The sequence below is a fragment of the Ambystoma mexicanum genome, chromosome 3p, assembly GCF_040938575.1.
Source record: "Ambystoma mexicanum isolate Mex_15411 chromosome 3p, UKY_AmexF1_1, whole genome shotgun sequence".
NCBI lineage: Eukaryota > Metazoa > Chordata > Amphibia > Caudata > Ambystomatidae > Ambystoma > Ambystoma mexicanum.
In genome coordinates, this window is record NC_090925.1 from 810,418,082 (window position 1) to 810,433,787 (window position 15,706).

At 46.5% G+C, this 15,706-nt stretch overlaps 1 protein-coding gene across 3 annotated transcripts in view; it reads right to left on the reverse strand.

Annotated features, from left to right (window-relative positions):
• The window catches only part of LOC138580918 (uncharacterized), a 500,340-nt gene that overhangs the window by 391,015 nt on the left and 93,619 nt on the right, over positions 1-15,706 (reverse strand). The window lies entirely within an intron of this gene.

Here is a 15,706-nt window from a genome sequence, read left to right on the forward strand (position 1 = left end):
CTTCCAAGGCGAGCATGTTGCCGCTGAGCTATCCTCCCGGGACAATTAACAATCAGTATAGTTAATGCTGAAGGCTTTTAAAAAAACAATCATTAATACTCCATGATACAAAAGAAAATTAATATTCAATGCTATCAACAGTCAACAGTTCCTTCTCCCATCCATCCCTCTCCCTTTACCATTTACGCTATGGGAAAAACAAGCCCCTAGTCCAGTTGGTGCACTTTCCTCCGCTGTCATGTTGTTTGCCACATAATATGCTATCTACCATGTGTATATTTCACACTGCTCTATGTAAAATATTAATCAGGCTGCCACGATGCATGCTGTGTGTGTTCATATACGCATGCCCTAAAGAACAGATTATAATTAATTATTTATAATGTGCTTAATGCCCAGAGGTTTTTAAGCACCGACCTGGCGATCGGACCTGTGTTGCTCCGTGTCGCCTTGCTTCCAAGGCGAGCACGTTGCCCCTGAGCTATCATCCCGGCCTGTGATGATTGGGATGGAAATAATGAGTGGTTCATGGGCGTAAGAATGTTATGTTATGCTCAAACAAAATGCTTGGTGACCTTTACTATGTTACCACCATACATAAAAATAACTTAAAACCCTCTCAACGTGGCCCGTGCCACATCACAGCTGCCAATCTAAAACTTCATGAATGCATTGTTTATAAAAAAAAGCCCCTAACCTACAGCCACACTACTGCAGGTTCTGCCACCAATTCTACCGCTGTTGCCATACCCCATGATCACTGCACCACAAGATGGAGTCTGTTGCCCCTTTAAGGGGACCTTTTGGGCGGAACACCTGGACCTGGACACTCTGGACAAAGCTTATTATCTTTTGCATGAAAATACTATATTGAGGGTCTGGTGCATTATCATCTTCCATAAAAACCCACCGAGGATTAATGCAAGGGGATGTATTAGCGCCTTTGTTGTTCAATTTATTTATTGCATATTTAGAGAAGGCCTTGGGTGAATGCTCGAAACATTCCCCCAAAAATTAGAGGTCTTACATTTATCATGCAGATTATGCAGATGATATTGTTTTGCTAGATGTCATCACAATGTTGCGTCAAAGGAGTTTGGTCGTAATAGATGATCCTTTACAGGGATTAGCTTTGGAAATAAATAAACACAAATTTAAAATCCTGATCTTTACTAGGAAGAAAAACAGACACTTTCTGCATAGGAGATTGAAAGGATAGATAACTTGACATATTGAGGCTTCCATATTAACAACAAACTAGAAATAAGTAGAGTGATGTATCTAACTCATCAAAAGGTGGTATCAGTAACGAGTGTACTTGTGAATTCGATCTAGAATATGGTGGTTACTCACTGTCTCTTGTTTTAAGAGTTTACAAATAAAAAGTAGTAAACGTTGTGGAGGGGAAACAACATTGTCAGATAATCAGTAGTGCTTGGATCGTTTAGAGAGCCATACGGGGAGATCCCGTGGTAGTTTTCCTAAATGTATTCTTATACAACAAATTTGAGCCAAATTAGGCTTGATGTCACTCTAGAGACATCTTTGTCTGAGACACTTAACTTTTTTTGTTAAAATCATGACGTCTGAGTGAACTATGTTACTGCCCCTTATTAAAGAATAATTAATGTATTTTATGTTGTTAAATAATATTTTTTATGAATTTGTAGATATTAAGATTGATTGGTAGTTACCATTTAACATAACAATTACAGAGAGTAGTGAAAAATCAAAGGTGTATGATTGGTGAAAAATTGCAACTTAAGTTATGGGGAAAGAATTAGGTAGAGAATAAGCAAATTGTTGTTTAGTTTTTGGAAAACCAGAGAAATATCTTATGTTATGTTAAACTTTATTTGTAGAGCGCGCGCTTCACCATAAAGGCATCATGGTGTTATATAAAGCAAGAAGGGTGGAAATACGCGACTAGAAAAGATATGTTTTCAGTGACTGAAGAAACGTAAACTCAGCAGAATGGAGTGCCCGAGCCGGGACATATGGACGGAATTTTGCCTCTTGGTATTCTGCTCCGCAGCCATAAAAAGCCTGATGGACTAGACAAAGTGATTTAAATTTCGCTCGTTTAGCCACAGAAAGCCAGTGAAGATGGCAAAGAACTGGAGATATGTGGGCCTGCCTAGGCATAGAGGTGGCTTCTCTCGCTGCAGTGTTTTGCAGCACTTGCAGACGATACAGAAGATAAGCAGGCTGTGCCATCAGTAAAGCGTTACAGGAGTCCATAGTTAATAAAATAAGAGAGGATAGAACTGTGGCGAGAAATTGAGAAGGGAGGTTTGGAAGGATTTTGCACAAAATTTTCAACTGAAAGTATCCTTTCTGACAGATAGCGCCAATCTGAAGGTCGGCTGAAAGAGAGGAGGATATTTTTACGCCTATGTCTTTCACTGATGAAACTGGAGAAGGACAAGGACCGAGACTCGAAAACCAGAAGGCCGGCACCTGGGATGCCCCAGCAGATAGAGGCCAGCAGATAGAGGACCCACCACAAACAACTCAGTTTTCTCCCCGTAGAGTTTAAGCCAGTTGTCCAACATCCATTCTCCCACAGCCAGTTGCCCAACGTCCATTCCCCCACAGATTCTAGGCAACCCTGAAATCTGGTTGCAATGTCCTGAACAGTCAGGTCTTGGGTGTCATCACCATAAGAATAGCAGCTGAAGCTGTGGGAGGAAATAAGCTTAGGCAGCTGTTGGATGTAGGGATTAAACAGAACAGGGGAGAGGGCCGAGCCCTGGGGAACACCACATGAAAAGGAGGTGGGAAAAGAATGTGAAGGAGGCAGAGAAAGAGATTGAGTCCTGTCAGATCGAAAAGAACTAAGAGTGAACAGTACCAGAAAGGCCCACCATGGCGAGGTGATTGAGCAGAACTGTGTGGTCAATGGTGTGGAACGCGTTGAAGCGATCAAGTAGCAACAAGGCTCCGAACCCACCTCAATTAGACAGAAGTGCAAGATCATTGACCACCGAGACCAACACGCTTTCTGTGCCCCGACGAGGGCAAAAACCAGATTGGGATACATGAAAGAGAGGATTTTTCAAGAAAAGAACTGAGAAGGGGACCATGTAGGGTTTCCAAACGTTTAATTAAAAAGGGACGAAGAGAGATGGGATGATAGCAGGAACAGCAGGATCTAGTGTAGATTTATTTAAAAGGGGAATCACTACAGAGTGCTTAAGAGAAGACGGGATATGACAGCTTTCCAGTTATAGACTTATAAGGATTATTTATGCTGCTCGGGTGTGTTAGGGAGAATTCTCTTCTAGGGCTAATTTCCCTTACCTATAGAGTCCCCGAGCAGCTTTGCTGGATTTGAAGGGTTTATTTCTTTCTCCTGCTAAGAGTGAGATTCTTTTTCCCACTCTTAGACAGATTGCTGATGTGTGTTTTAGGCTATTGTGTGTGCTTATGGTCTATGGGGTTTTTCTCACCCTCATAGGTATCATCTTTTTACATGTGTGTTACACAGCACCCTGAGCACAGTAAGACAGGGGTGTCTCAGTGACCCCCAAACATAGACTCCTTACCCTGGGACTGACTACTGTCTCCCAGGGCATGTAAAGTCCCCATTGACTTTACTAGTCAATACTTATAAACATAACCAGCACAACACATCTTACTATGGAAGTACTGGAAAGGGTTAATAGATTTTCCCTAGTGTTCATTTTCGAGAGGGTACCGTCCAGTCCCTCTCTCCAAAGTTTCTGGCAGGTGGCAGTGGTTACCACTGTAAGTATATGACCACGAATATTTCCCTATGGTATTTTCCCATTGTTCGAGGCTACCACTTTTACTGACAGCCGGATTATTTTATTATTAACTTTAATCTGTTTTTTTTTTTTTTGCCAGAACTTTAATAATATTTCTTTCTCGTGTCTTTCTCTGAAATCTTAACCCAGGTCGGGGATCCTTTGTTCGTCCTTTTGACGGGCTTCTGCACCGAAGCGCTCCTCTCGGTGCCACTGTCTGGCGTAGACAGGATGTGTGGGAGGGGGAATAGGCACAACACAACCCAAGTCGCACTATGCCCTGATAGGCTGGGCGGTTCTCCCGCCAGGAAAGCCACCCCACTGTGTGAGTGTTAGGGTTGGCTCTTATTCCTGCATGTGTGCTGTGCCAGGACTGATGTCATTCTCAGAATGTAGGCTGTGAGTGTGGAGTGTGAGGTCAGAATGTTTGGAGTGGAATTGGTTCTAACCCAGGCAGTTACAATATGCAGTGGGGTCGCCAGGAATCAAATTTAGGAGGGGCACAGAGGGGGCCAAAGACAAAAGTAGGGGGGCACAGACAAAAGTAAGGGGAGAACATGGTCACTGCTCGTTTTAGGTAGAGGGCACAAGGGGGGGGCTCAGGGATTCACAGGGGGGGCCCGGCCCCCCCCAGGGCCCTCCCTGGTGACGCCACTGACAATATGTGAGCGTAGTTGGTGGTGGGAGCCAGTGGGGCTCTTATCCCTGATCCTCTTGATATCTCAATGACTTGAAGACATCTGATCATGTAACTAAGAAGCTAATAAAGTAACCACTAAGAGTACCTGGCCTGGGTATCCCGAGTGTCCTTGATGAGTCAATTCTGGAAGCCTGGAAACGTTTCCATCTGCAGCTGTGTTCACTTTGGGGTGATTTGTATTGTTTAGAAGGGCTCAGGTGTCTGGCCAACATTTGTAGTTAGTGCTGGTGGTGGTTGTTTTAGTGACAGCTAGTTGCCTTTATTTATTGGTGTGATTGGGTGAGTGATTGGTGTCTTGGTGTGTCGAGTGTTTGCTTGATTTCCTGATGGGATTTAACAGCGGTATGAGTTAAGACTATGGTTCTTTGTTGACCCAGGTAGATTGTTGGGTTGTTAGTAAGTGTTTTGTGTTGTTACGATAGTACCTGGTTTTTTCCCGATTTTGGGAGTTAATGCTCAGAAGTGGCCGTCCGAGGTTCCTGTGTGGCAGGTGGGAACGGAAGGTGACTTGTCTGGTTTGGTAGGCTGTGGTAGTGTTTTGTTGTGTTTGCCCGAGGTGGGCGGTTGGTGCTCGAAAGTGGCAGTTGGAGGTTCCTTTGTGGCGGGGGGGAATGGAAGGTGAACTGTGTTGTTTTGATTGGTTAGGAGGGTTAGTTGTGGCGGCTGGGTCTGTCGTGGAATGTTAGTTACGCCTATTGGTACAATTTCCCGGGTGTTTGTGGAACATGGTTGAGAGTGAGGAGTGTTCTGTTGTTTGCGAGTGTGTGGTAGTGGGTTTGCTTTTCTTTAAGAGGAGGAGGTGTTAGGGTTGGCTTCCTCCAGGTGGGCTTGAGATGTGTTTGTTTGTTGTAGGAAAGTAGGTGTTAGGGTTGGCTCTTATTCCTGCATGTGTGCTGTGCCAGGACTGATGTCATTCTCAGAATGTAGGCTGTGAGTGTGGAGTATGAGGTTAGAATGTTTGGAGTTGAAATGGTCCTAACCCAGGCAGTTACAATATGTGAGCCTGGGTGGTGGGAGCCAGTGGGGCTCTTATCCCTGATCCTCTTGATATCTCAATGACATCTGATCCTGTAACTAAGAAGCTAATAAAGTAACCATTAAGAGTACCTGGCCTGGGTATCCCGAATGTCCTTGATGAGTCAACCCTATGACCAAGGAGAGGTCATAACAGTGAGTGACAGCTAGGCTGTATGAATCTGGGTCTTGCTGCATAAAAGCAGGGTCCTGAGGACTGGAGGACAAGACGTCGCCACTGGAACTAGAAACCCGAAGAGGAGAGAAGCTGAAGACATCTGCAATGACTGAACCACCGGTGAAGCCCTTCTGCCGATCCTCACCACTTTTCTCCAGCGACTCGAGAAGATCTTCACCTGCAAGAGTGTTCTTCCCTTGAGCTGGTGGGGGCCAACCAGTTCTACAATCGCCTTCCAGGACCTGCCTTGGTTGAATCGCCAGTGCCCTGCATTCGGAGACCTTGATAGCCAGGCACCCGTCCACCACAACCGCGATTTAAAGGAGCGTACCTTTTGTTCATTTTGGCAGCACCGCTGCTGGCTTCATCCCTGGGCCGTGCAGTAACTCAAACCTTCCTCCACAACGAGAGCCTCTCTTCCTCTGCTGGATCTCCCGAACTGCAGGAACTGCCAGGAACTACCACCACCGCAGGAGTCTCTTCCACTTTCAATGTACATTGTTCCGCCAGGCCTCCCGTTTCGTTGGGTACTGCCAAAGGTGCTTTAAATCCTTTACTTACCTACTGGGTTGGCTGCCCCTATCCTCTAACATTATCTTTTACCTTCTGCAACCATCTTTTCAAATCGTTAAACAAAGACTTGACTGCAGCTACTAGAACATTTTGATCCTGGGCACTTTGCCTTGTACCACTGACTCTGGCACAGGCCTATTGACTCTGGCTAAATCTGTTACAACTGCCTTCTCTTGATTGTTTCTCATCAAGAAATGTGTTGGTGCACCTAACACTCTTATAACCACCTTTTTATTCCTCCTTTTTAATATTGTAAAGTGCCATTTGGCTCGGTTTTCACCTAAGTATTGCTTATGCTGAAGTACTGCCTTGCCTAACATGTTCACAATCTTATTGGGAAGTGTTGCTGGTGTGATTAAGAGTATATTCCTGTATAACTTGTCCTTTCCCTCCCTCTTGAGAAATTGTTAGAGTGCCATTCCTGCTTGGTTTACACTGTGCCGTTTTGCACAGTTTTCGCTCTTGCTCAAACTTGTCTACAATTTAAATAGGGAGTTCTATATACTTTTCTTGGCTGTTTTAACTTGCTTGATAATAGTGATTTGTGTGTTGAACTTTAGAGTGTATAAAATAAATATATATATATTCTTTTTAATACAAAGCTTTGGTCAGTGTTTCATTGCTCCATAGTACTGAAGCCCTACTATGTAAACCCTGAATACTGCTCATCTCCCTCTTGAGATAAGTCTGGCTGCTCAGCCACAGCTACCAACTAAATCTGTGTGGTACAGACTGATACCAAAGGGGATTTATTGCATATACCTGTAGTCCTAATCTTCTGTAGTGCTCCCTAAGGGAACTGCATAGGATTCTGCCTAACAGGGTGTAATAGACTGAAAACAATGGAAGTTGTTGGCCCCTAGAAATTCAATACCAAGAGAAGATCATTTTTGCAGATAGGCCCTCATTACAACACTGGCGCTAAACCATGGCGCTATTAGCACCATGGTTGGTGCCGGTGTTGTAACGGGTCCGCCATGGTTCAATGGTGAATTACCACCCCATTCCAAGGTTGGCGGGGCGGTAATTCCCCATTGAACCATGGCCCTTTCCCATTCCCATTTTCGCCCCATAGGGCTTAATGGGAATGGGGAAGGCGCTAAGTACGGTACCGCAAATTGCGGTACCGTACTTAGCGCCAAGGTCCCTTTGCGGGTCCCTACTTTAACGGCTGGTGTAGACCAGCCGTTAAGGTCGGGTCCCGCAAAGGGACCTCGTAATCAGGCGCTAATGGGTTAACGGCGCCGCAGCCTTGTACGGCGCCGTTAATCCATTAGCGCCAGGATCGTAATGAGGCCATATGAAAGTTAAACGAAAATGTAGAAACTATAAATCACTTAAAATTCTAGCAATGTTACTTTTTTAAAACAAATTGAAAAAGCAATTAACAACTTTTAACAATATGTATCAACTTTCCAATGAGCGATGCAAGGCTGGGGAAGCCAAACTGCCCAAGCCTTGCATGGCTCATTGAGCTTGTGTGGCTGGGGTACTGAATTATGTTTCCCTTTGACAGTTCAGCCAGCCCAGGAGCACTCAGAGCACTCAGTGTTTCACTGGGCTGGGTCCTTGGCAGCCAGCTCCTTCATAACGGGCGAGAGGGGGCCAAGACCCGGTGGGTTGAAGCCCCCTCGCTCATTATGGATGAACCGCCTCTGTGGAAATAACATCTGCTTCTGTGCGGTTTACGTTGCCATCTTTTTGCCAGTTTCTGCATACTTTATACTCCGGAATGAAGCCTGCCTGTTTATTTTCGCTGGTGATACATTCCAAGTGCCAGTCTTCAGCACCTTTTTGTATCTGCACTAATGGATAGTAAAGGCAGTAGAACACCCTTGCAGCCACTGCCATGCAACTATGGTGGGTGGCAAGGGAGTTGTCCAGCAGTAAAGCACGGCATTCACATGTTGGTTGAAAGTGGGGGATTATAATGTAATCCTCCACTTTCTGGTTTGAAATGAATTTGAGGCAATTTACAAAAGCGTTGTTCCTCAAGGGAACAACACTTTTTAAACTTTGCATGCACCTGTCATGTCTACGCGTACGATCGCTGTCCGACCGTACGCGTATAGCCCTTTAAGAACGCTGCAGCCAGGTGCCTGGAAGTTGGCATGGCAACGCTGGAGTCCCGTCCTCCCCTCTTCCTGGCACCGTCAACGTCGTGCAACACGTAACGTCATCACGTGATGCGCATTTAAGCACCTCCTACCTGCTCTTCGGTGCTTCTGATTTGCAATTAGCGGCACTACGAGAGTTGCTACTCTGCTTTCATTTTTTCCTGTTTCCTTGCCATTGCTACTTCCTTGTCCTTGGACCCTCAGTACCTGCATCCCTCTTCCCTATCCCCACCTTGTCCTCGGAACTGTCTTGTGCCCTCGACCCGGACTGTGTATTTGATTCTGCTACTTGGATTGCCCTTTGATTACTTTGCTGCCGGATTTGTGCTTTTGACCTCGGACCGCTAGAGGAACTCCCTTGTCTCCGCCTCAACTGTTGTGTTGCTCTTCATGGACTCGGCCGTTCCTGAACGGTGCCTTTCGTTATTTCCTGCTGTGGATTCGAACAGCCAAGAACTCCTAGGATACCGTGCTGCGTAGGATGGTTGTGGAGACTGTGACTCTTTTCAATCAGTACACGGACCAGAGACTGCCACAGTGTACTTAGGCGTCCTCGTGCCGTCGGGCTAGGCTGTGTTTGTTTTTTCTTGGATTCCGGACCTGCCTCACCATGTCCCTCTTCTTGGAGCTTCTAAAGACCCTAGCCCATTGATATGGTAAGCCCGTGAGGGATTTCTTGTTGTGGTAACCTGAATAAGGGGAGGAGGTTAAGATACATATATATAACAACTTCAGCATAGCAAGACGTTTACACGTTCAGATCCCGCCCAGATCAACCGGTTTACTATGGTTTTCTGAACGAGTGGTTGCCCTCCATATATACATTGTGATCAACCTCGCACTTGCTTGTAGGTTCACCGTATTTCCTGCTCTATGCATCTCGTCCTGCAGTCTTGAAATCTGCTTCTGCAGCATCGATCCTGTGGCAGCGGTCTGCAATTGTGACATCAGGGTCTCATCTGGTATCCTTTCTTTCCTCTGATTTGCCGCTCTGGTTGTCTGATCACAGGACCAGAGGGGTGCATCAGGTGGAAGAATTTGTCCACTACACTACGTGGGCAACTCGATTCCTGACATAATCAGAAGCCATACAATGGATACCAATGAGACATTGGCCACTATCATGCAGTTAGTGGCCGATCTGCGTAATGATATGACGGCAGCTCATACAGCTACGCAACGTCGCATAGACTAATTACAAGCAGCGTTTCAACCACTCCGGCTATTGCTTCCGGCTCAGGTGCGGTACCTCCCCAACAAGGTTCTGGACCTGTTTATATGACTGCCCAGTTTCCTCTAGCACCGCTGGAACGCTTCAATGGAGACCCCAAGGCTTTTCGAACCTTTTTGAATCAATGTAGGCTGCATTTTTTTATGCCGCCCTGCCTCCTTTCCAGATTCCACTACTAAGGCAGCGTTGCTGCTGTCTCATTTAGGGGGAACGGCAGTTGCCTGGGCTAACCCATTGCTGGAGGAAGGGAGCCATCTTCTCTATAACTGTGATGCATTTATCGACGCCATGAGTCGAGTGTTTGATACACGTTACGCCACACAGACTACTGACCTAGAACTGCTTGCTCTTCAGCAGGGAAACATGTCTCTTTTGTCCTATTTAGCCAAATTTAATCAACTTGTGGTGGAAACAGGTTGGCCCCAAGAGAAGAAGGCCTCTCTGTTCTATAAAGGTTTATCAGACTCCTTGAAGGACACTTTGGCTACAGTACCTATAGTACCCACGGCTTTCAATGAACTACTGGACTTGGTTCTCCAGATTGACTCTCGGCAAGCCGCGAGGAAGGGAGAAAAGAGAGCGACACCTCTAGTTGCCCTTGCTAACCCTGTACCGGTTTCTGGATCCACAGAACCAATGCAGATAGGAGCAGTTAGCCCCCCTTTATCTGCCAAAGTCAGGGAACATCGGAGAAAGAATGGTTTATGTTATTGTGGATCATCCGAACATTTGCTCCGAGAGTGTCCTAAAAAACCCACCAAGAAACAGGGAAACGCCAAAACCCGGTGACTGAAGGGATCCAGACGCTGGGTGGTTCCTCTGTCGATCCCACGATTTATACTCCTTACTGTCTGTCGGTTTCTCTCTCCACTGTTGAACTCGAGAAACTCAATGTGGTGGTGGTTTTGGATTCAGGAGCTACGGGAAACTATGTGGACGCTTCATACGCCAGGGAACTGGGGTTACCAGTGGTCCCAAAATCATGCCCTGAGGTGGTGAACACAGTTGACGGTTCTTCACTAAGCTCTGGTCTAGTAACAGAACGCACGACCAACTTGGTCATGACGACGGAGTGTGGTCATCAAGAAAGCATATCGTTTGATCTGATAGCTGCACCACAGTTCAAGGTCATTCTTGGTGTACCTTGGTTGAAATTGCACAATCCAACTGTGGATTGGCATTCTGGAGAGATTAGCTTTTTCTCAGACTATTGTGAGAACCATTGTCTAACAAACCCTGTCAATACTCTCAGTCCGAGTAAGGCACTCCTGGAGAACATTCATACCATCGGGGCGGTTACTAACACTGTGCTCCCTCCGGCATACCGGCATATAAGGAATATCAGGATGTCTTTGACGCCCGTGGTGCGGATGTGCTTCCACCGCACAGGCCTTATGACTGCCCAATTGAGCTTGTCCCGGGAGCCAAGATTCCCTCCAGGCGTATATATTCCTTGACCACAAAGGAAGACTTGGGCTTGAAGGAGTACATTGAGAAGTCTCTAAAGTCCGGATTCATACGGCCCTCACGTTCGCCTGCTGCCTCCCCCATGTTCTTTATCCCCAAGAGAGAAGGGGATCTCCGCCCATGCATCAGAACCGGGCACTAAACGCAGTCACAATTCGAAATCAATATCCCATTCCTTTGATTTCGGTCCTATTGGACCAGTTGGGTTCAGCTAAGGTCTTTACAAAATTGGATTTGAGGGGGGCATACAATCTGGTGCGTATACGTCAGGGTGACGAGTGGAAGACCGCCTTTAAAACCAGGTATGGTCTTTTTGAGTACTGCGCCATGCCCTTTGGTCTGTGTAACGCTCCGGCGACCTTCCAATACTTTATCAATGAAGTATTTCATGACATGTTGGACCAATATCTAGTCGTGTATTTAGACGACATATTGATCTACTCGCCATCCATCTCTACTCATGTCATTCATCTCTCTAGTGTTTTCCAAAGGTTAAGAGAAAACAAACTATATGCCAAATTGGACAAGTGCATGTTCCATGTATCCGAAGTGGAATTCCTGGGCTATAATATCATTAGCCAAGGAAAAGAGATGAGTCGGTCCAAAGTTACTGCCATATTAGATTGGCCCTGTCCTAGTACACGTAAAGCCCTGGAATCTTTTTTAGGCTTTGCCAATTTTTATCGGCGTTTTGTCCATGGTTTCTCCGCTATTGTATCCCCGCTTACTGAACTAACCAGCACCAAGCGTGAGTTTAAGTGGAATCAGAAGGCACAACAGGCCTTCGAGACCTTGAAATCCACTTTCACCTCTGCACCAGTGCTCCAGCATCCAAATCCATCCCTGCCATTTATTGTGGAAGCCGATGCTTCCGACATTGCACTAGGAGCAATCTTGTCACAGCATTGCCCCGAGACCGCTGGTTTGCACCCTGTTGCCTATCATTCCAGAAAAGTCACACCATATGAGAGGAATTACACAATCACAGAAAGGGAACTTTTGGCCGTTAGGGATGCCTTTATGGTATGGAGACACCATCTCCTAGGCTCCACTGAACCTGTCCAAGTATTCACAGATCATAGAAATCTCCTGGCCCTTCAATCAATAAAATGTACCACGGCACGCCACGCCAGGTGGCACGAGTTCTTTGCCATGTTTAACTTAACTATCACCTATCGTCCTGGGTCTTTAAATTCTAAGGCTGATGCTCTTTCCCGTCTCCATGGAGTTCCTGAACCCGCCAATCTTCAGGATGCGCTACTGTTACCTACTCAAGTAGTCTGTGGTTGTACATTATGTCCTTCCCTAAGGGTTTTGATCCAAAATTGGGTCTCTACCAATCCGCCAGAAGTATCTAAACACGGTTTGGAGATCGTCCATTCTTTACCTTACAAACAGGGAAAAGTCTACCTACCTGACTCAGACACCCGGCGTACGGCCTTGCAATGGTGCCATGACTCCTCTGTAGCTGCACATCCGGGTGTGCAAAAAACCTTAGATCTTCTAAGAAGGTGGTGCTGGTGGCCTTTTATGGCGCATGATATTAAGGAGTATGTAGCCACCTGTGCTGTGTGTGCTCAGTGCAAGCATCAACGCGGTAAACCCGTAGGTTTGTTGCAACCGATGCCTTTACCCGACTCTCCTTGGCAGATGATATCTATGGATTTTGTTGTGGAACTTCCATTGGTCGAGGGGTACGACACTATCTGGGACGTTATTGACTATTTTTCCAAAATGGCACTCTTTGTACCCTGTCGTGGTGTACCAACCGCTCCAACTTTGGCCAAACTGTTCTTGAAGAATGTCTTTTGGTTATTTGGCCTATCTTCCATTATAATTACGGACCGTGGATCTCAATTCACCTCCCGCTTCTGGAAAGCCTTGACCACATCCTTAGGCATAAATGGCAGATATTCCAGCGCTTACCATCCCCAAACTGATGGTCAAACCGAGCGGTTGAACGCCACCATGGAACAATATCTCCGTTGTCTTACCTTCCAACGTCAGGATACATGGGTTAATGTCCTCCCTATGGCAGAGTTTGCCTATAACAATTCCTTACATACCACAACACGTTTGTCACCATTCTTTACCCTATATGGACAACATCCTCGTTCCTTGCCCAGCATCACTGATCTGCTACCAGACAATCCCGCTGCTTTCGGCTGTCTGCAGAAACTATCAGACAACTAGAGTTATGTTAAAGAACAGCTACTGCGGGCCCAGACTTGAACCAAAACACATGCCGATGCACGCAGCACCCCAGCCCCTGTATACCACCCGGGCATGAAGGTGTGGTTATCTGCAAAAAATCGGCGCATTCCAGGACAAAAGACCCTGTTGCCTCGGTTTGTGGGCCCTTACAAGGTGGTAGAAATCATCAATCCAGGCGCTGTCCGCTTAGACCTCCCCTCTAAGTGGAAGATACACCCAGTGTTTCACGTATCCCTGATAAAACCTTGTCACCCAGAGGCCAGACTGCCTTCACGCCCTTCGCCTCTCATGGTGCAGGGGTCCGATGAATACGAGGTGGCCGCAATTCTAGACACCAAGGTTAGTCCGGGCAGGCATCTCTATCTGATCGATTGGAAAGGGTACGGTCCGGAGGATCGTACCTGGGAAACTGCAGGAAATGTCCATGCCTCTGTTCTACTGTCATGTTTCTGGTCCGCCTGGCGGGTGAGGGTTCCTTTGAGGGAGGATACTGTCATGTCTACGCGTACAATCGCTCTCCGACCGTACGCGTATAGCCCTTCAAGAACGCTGCAGCCAGGTGCCTGGAAGTTGGCATGGCAACACTGGCGTCACGTCCTCCCATCTTCCTGGCACCGTCAATGTCGTGCAACACGTAACGTCATCACGTGATGCGCATTTAAGCACCTCCCACCTGCTCTTCGGTGCTTCTGATTTGCAATTAGCGGCACTACTCAGAGTGGCTACTCTGCTTTCGTTTTTTCCTGTTTCCTTGCCATTGCTACTTCCTTGTCCTTGGACCCTCAGTACCTGCATCCCTCTTCCCTATCCCCAGCTTGTCCTCGGAACTATCTTGTGCCCTCGACCTGGACCGCGTATTGTATTCTGCTACTTGGATTGCCCTTTGATTACTTTGCTGCCGGATTTGTGCTTTTGACCTCGGACCGCTAAAGGAACTCCCTTGTCTCCACCTCAACTGTTGTGTTGCTCTTCATGGACTCGGCCGTTCCTGAACGGTGCCTTTCGTTATTTCCTGCTGTAGATTCGAACGAACAAGACCTCCTAGGATACCGTGCTGCGTAGGATGGATGTGGAGACTGTGACTCTTTTCAATCAGTACACGGACTAGAGACTGCCACAGTATACTTAGGCGTCCTCGTGCCGTCGGGCTAGGTTGTGTTTGTTTTTTCTTGGATTCCGGACCTGCCTCACCATGTCCCTCTCCTTGGAGCTTCTAAAGACCCTAGCCCATTGATATGGTAAGCCTGTGAGGGATTTCTTGTTGTGGTAAACTGAATAAGGGTTGGGGGTTAAGATATATATATATATAACAACTTCAGCATAGCAAGACGTTTACACGTCCAGATCCCGCCCAGCTCAAACTGTTTACTATGGTTTTCTGAATGAGTGGTTGCCCAGCATATATACATTGTGATCAACCTCGCACTTGCTTGTAGTTCACCTTGTTCCTGCTCTACGCATCTCGTCCTGCAGTCTTGAAATCTGCTTCTGCAGCATCGATCCTGTGGCAGCGGTCTGCAATTGCGACATCAGGGTCTCATCTGGTATCCTTTCTTTCCTCTGATTTGCCGCTCTGGTTGTCTGATCACAGGACCAGAGGGGTGCATCAGGTGGAAGAATTCGTCCACTACACTACGTGGGCAACTCGATTCCTGACAGCACCTCAGAATCAGGCCCTGAGTGGGATTCTCGCATTATCCAATACACTATTCCTACCATATGGGTGGTGGGGGGTAGATTAACTCTTACATTTACAGTCCTGCCCTGCACTCTCCAGAGTGTGTAGGTTTTAGCTTACTGGCCTCTCAGGGCCCGATTTTGAGCTTGTGATAAACTTTGTGTGGAAAGTAGAACTTTTTCCCTGCAGTTTCCAGCACCACCATTCTGAGATAGGTGGAAGAATCGGAGGGGTGATGTCATGCTTTCCTGCAGCAAAAGCTGCTAAAATCTCTCATTGTGGGATAAACGTGTGCACCAGTAACGCTAGGAGCATTTCTTTAAAGGGTGCCACTTTCCTAAATTGCAGAAGTGTTGCTAAGCTTTCAGCAATTTAGAAAAGTGGTGCTGCAGTCTGGGAAATGAGATTTTTAGACAGGGAAAATGTGCAGTAGAGGTGAACGGGACCTAACAGGAGTCGTATTTTAACTCCCGTATTTTTACATGAAAAAGCAGGGCTCTACCAGGAGAATCCCTTTGCAGTCCCTGTATGCATTCCTGATGGTTATCAGAGCTGCTATCGGGTCGTAAATCAGGCACATGCAAATGTGGTGGCTTTGAATTCAGGTTACCACATTATTACTTTAACAGAATATGGTACTTTTAAGGAAAGTATCCTTCCATCATGAAAGAACACTTTCCTATTTTTGCATACACCTCAGAATCAGGCAATGAGGGCACGATTCTGAGTTCATGATAAATGTCATGTAGGAAGCAGACTTTCTC